This window comes from Musca domestica, unplaced genomic scaffold (assembly GCF_030504385.1).
Source record: "Musca domestica strain aabys unplaced genomic scaffold, Musca_domestica.polishedcontigs.V.1.1 13, whole genome shotgun sequence".
In the NCBI taxonomy this organism is placed as follows: domain Eukaryota; kingdom Metazoa; phylum Arthropoda; class Insecta; order Diptera; family Muscidae; genus Musca; species Musca domestica.
This window is the reverse complement of record NW_026712172.1, coordinates 5,932,270-5,936,965: the sequence shown is the minus strand read 5'-3', so window position 1 is coordinate 5,936,965 and position 4,696 is coordinate 5,932,270. Positions and strand designations below refer to the sequence as shown.

Sequence of the window (4,696 nt, the reverse complement as noted above, 5' to 3'; positions counted from 1 at the left end):
AATCTTGGAATGTGAGACGTGCTTTCGGAATGAGTTATAAGAACTTTAAATATTTAGTTACAGCCCATAAATGAGCATTTTGTTGTTGCAAAATTGTCAGGCCTTTATTGTTGTTTTATATAAAAACAACGTTTGTTTATTGGTGGAGAACGATGGTAATGTTTACAGGGGGAAAGGCAGGGAATACCTAGGTTTCGGAAAGAACTAATTTGGTTGAAATATTCAAAATACATAATATTGGAGTTACCGCTTAAAAATATCAAATTACAGCTAATGCGTTTAAAATTGTCTCTAGATCTTCCAAAACACGAAAGTCAGGAAGGTATTTTTATATAGGGGTTGTACTAAAACCAAGAAGCTTCTGTTTCGAAATTTAAAGCTTAATATTGGTAAGCGTGGCCTTAATTTCAACGGACAGACAGACTCAATTAAATAGACGATAAAGAGCTGAGATGTTATAACTCCGCAGAAAAAAACCAATATCTAAATATTTTCTAAATAAATACTATTCCTCCTATTCTAGCATTACATTTGAAGGCAAAACACAGTGCGACACGGGTTGGTAACTTGTTGTCTAATCATTTATTTTTTTTCTTTTGGTATCTTCCCTCTCTTCGCACAGTTGTAACAATTTAATTAAGCTGCTACTGCCCATATTTCCTTATTCGATTTCAGATGCGGCATTGTTTGTTATTGGCCCAGTTACAAATTATTTCGACGGCTGTAAAGACTTGTCGGCGAACAATAAATGATTATTAAAACGGATAATGCGTAAATTCTCGTATAGAAACTGTTTAAACACAAACATACATATTTAGTTTTTTGCTACGAAATGACCACGTTTCTAAATTATTTCAACTTAATTATGTACCACTGAATATTTTGGGTATATGCCTCACTATTGCCACTCTTCTCAAATTAACCGTATTCTAAATTATTTCACATAAATGATTAATGGTAGATAATTCCCTCTTCTTGTAAATTTTGGAGAATACATATCCAATAAAGTATGCGCTTTTGAATTTTGAGGGGGCGTGCCCACGATCTTTGATGCTGAAAAGGTGTTTATTTTCTAAAAGAGATGTCTTTGTGGCGGCAACATTGTCCGTAGACTGCTAAGGCTGTAACGGGTATTACGAATTACTTTTTCAATCCTATGAGTTTTGAAATCATCAGAACTCTTAAAGTCCAGGATATTGTTATAAAATTTGCAATTAAAATATATAAAATGAAGATCTAATTTGGATATATCTTAAAAGTCTATTCCGGTAGTTGAAACCTCATGACGTAATAGATTTAAAATATATATTTTAAATCCCTACATGTCTATACATTTTTCATTAAAATGCATTTTAGACCACCTTCAATTTAGCACCATGGACTTCTTAAGCGATTAAGTCATGTTTTTTGTTATATGTTGTACCGTGGCTAGTCCAGTTCCATTTTTATACCCTACAACACTATGTGCTGAGTCGATTTTCACTGAAAGAAAAAAATTCATCAATATGATGATTTTGGGCATTACTTTGATGAAATGTTTCTTCGATTTTGAGCTTACAACGCGTTTCATCATTATAATGAAGAATTTTACATCAAATTTTCATCAAAAATATTTATCAATTTAATGAAATAATGTCATCATCTTGAAGAAAAAGTTCATTTAATAGATGTATTTTTTTCCTTTCGATGAAAAAATATACTCAAATTGATGTTCGATTATCTCTATATAATGTATATTCTGCATCATTCCAATGAAAGGTATTCATCAAACTTACGTAATTTTTTCATTAAAATTACATAACTTCAATGAATAAACTGCATCAAACTAATGTATAATTTACATTTAATCAATGAAGCCCTAACATCGAACTGAATTTTGTTTTCCGCTTTAGAAACGCCGTTCTAAATTGTACAAAATTCAATATAAATACAAATATTTTAGGCATTTAGGAAATATTTTTTATTAAAAAACTTAAAAAATAATTCATTACGGGTTTTACAATGAATATAGATTTCAATATTTCCTTAGAATAATGAATTAATAAATGAATGTGATAAAATTTAAAAATGTACATGAATATAGGACGCTTTAAGCGTTTGAATTATATTCAAATACAAAATTAAATATTAAATGTAGATAATTTATATATAAATCAGTTCTCGGTATAATTTAAATCGCTTAAAATATTTAGTATTTTTGAAAAATTTTTTGTGTGAGCTGATTTCATGTCATAGAAGTACTCTTGAACAAAGATCCAGAACTGATTGGATGCTCCGGGAAATTCTAAATTAAATAAGAAAAAGCTTTTGAAGCAAGTATCTAGTGCTCGCTGGAAATCTACAAAATGTAGCAATGCATGGTCTAAATAAACATAGAAATTGTAGTCATTATCTTCTAAATTGTCATCTCCAACAACAAAAATAAAAGGTTGAATATTCTCATTTCTCTTTTCTAAGAAATTTAAGTGCATGTCTACTTCTTGGATACTTCGTGCGAGGAATATTGACGATTCTTGGGAGTCTTTTATGGTGTATTTCCCATACGTTTTCTTTCCATCTTTATCTTTACGGAGGTATTTTGATGTTGGATATAAGTAGCCGTGTAGACACCAAGTCAAGCGCATCATAAATAAAGACATGTTTGAAGCTACAAAATTAAATAAAAATATTAGTTATTTAATGATATGCATGTAATGAAAATTTATTCGTAACAAACCTGCATCTGATGGATCAATTCTATCGAAAACTGATTTAATTCCAGCATCTTTAATGTATTTTTCCTTCTTAATCACATTATACACCGTAGTCTTTATGCAGCACTCCGAAGTCCATGTTAATCTAAACGGAATATCAACACCCACATGTAGAAAGAATATTAAATTAAGATGGACATATAAATTAAGTTACTTACCAACTTTACTCCAAGACCCTCTTTATACTGTGGCCAGGTTTTAAATATATCCTTAAGGTTATCGTGCTCGTCAAAAATTTGACGATTCGGTAATTTGCGCATGACTGCCACATTTTTAAAAATTGTTCTTGGTCGACATTAAAGTATTTTAAACTATGAATTATTTCTTTGGCGTTTTCTTCAGAAACTATAATAATAACCCAAATTTACTACATTTGTATAAATCATAACGTTTTTTTTTCGAATATTTTACCGATATAATCTGCAGGTTTGGATGCCTTAGGTGAATTGACATCTCTATCTTTCTGATAAATGTGATTTCTTTTCATATTGTTGTATTTTACATATAGCTTTCCACGCCTGTCGGTGCGGTAAGAATGGAGTTTCTCATTGGGAAACATATCTATTATTTGTTTTTCCAAATTATAGCTTTCTTGTAAAGACATGTGCAACTCATTTGCATGAAAATAACTAGCTATTGTTGTAATTATTAAATTTCGTTGATCTTCATTTATATGTTCGTATTTTTTATAGGTCTCTAAAATTCTTTTGCCAATTTTATTTTGGTTCAAAGCGTTCTTTCAGAGGTTCTTGAGGTAAAGTAATAGAAGAACAGCTAGATTTCCGTGAGATAGACGAAATATTGGCCACGTCTGAGTAATATTCGTTTTCAATAGGTTTTCCGATTTCTTCTCTCCATTTATTAATATTAAACTCAAAAACTATTTTGTCTCCTAATTTAAATCTTCGTGTGAGTTCCTCTAAATGTTTTCTGTTAATTATTTGTAAGACATCAATCGTTATATTTTCATCTGGAAAATACATTAAATAAATAAGCTTTAATTTCAAGTTATATTATATATTACCTTTTAAGTTGGAAAGTAAATGTAGTAAGTTCCATTTTTTGAGTAGAATTTCTAATTGATCTTCAATAGCTGCCATTTTTATATATATTAATATAACTCTTTTATTCTTATCATATATTTTCCTGTATGGGTTTTTATGGCTGTTGTTGGATGTCCAATAAGATTTTTGATATTGACCGCAAAGGCTCCCTCTACTTTGTTGACGTGTATCTCAAAAGCTCTATAATGGCTACAATAAACAACGTCTTTAAATCGTTCACCAAATATATAAATATGGTTATCCAAACAAAATACATTTATAATTCTATAAATATTATAGTCAATTTCGCATTCAGCAACGAAAAGATCCTTTTTGTATACAATGTTTTGTAATATAACCTTATTATAAAAATATAACTGTCTTTTAGGTATTTTAAGTTGAGCACATATATCATCATTTAATTCACACACGGTTAAATCTTTTTGTAAAACAACAAGATTATTGCTTGTAGACGAGTTTAGCAAAAAGTTTGAAAAGGTGAACTGATATTTTTTCTCTAATGAAAAACATATGTTTTTTCGTGAAGTTATAGCATGTGTGTACAACTTAAAACTGCGGTGTTTAGACTCAAATTGGAAACTCCAGATCTTCCGCACAGGTCCGCATTTTCTTATTATTTCCCGATAGTGAACTAACAAATGATGTTTTGGTTTCAAATTAGTTTTAAAAAACCTAATGAAATCTTTATTATGTTTTTCAATTAGATTTTCTAAAGAACTTATAGAAAACTCCGTAACCGAAAATTTGAAAATTTTTTCTACAATTTGTATAAGTGTTAAAATAAATATCCACACCTCATCATCGTCTGGAATCATATCACCAACAATTAATGGAAAATATAATAAAAACGTCATCATTTCCTTTGCTGACATCTTTAAA

At 29.5% G+C, this 4,696-nt stretch overlaps 1 long non-coding RNA gene across 1 annotated transcript; it reads right to left on the bottom strand.

Annotated features, from left to right (window-relative positions):
- Nucleotides 1-1,995: 1,995 nt before the first annotated feature.
- LOC131800823 (uncharacterized) lies at nt 1,996-2,927 on the bottom strand. The gene is made up of 3 exons (XR_009341601.1): nt 2,912-2,927; nt 2,717-2,838; nt 1,996-2,647 (listed from the first exon to the last, which is right to left on the bottom strand). It is a non-coding gene; the product is annotated as an uncharacterized LOC131800823 (long non-coding RNA).
- Between the last annotated feature and the right edge of the window lie 1,769 nt (nt 2,928-4,696).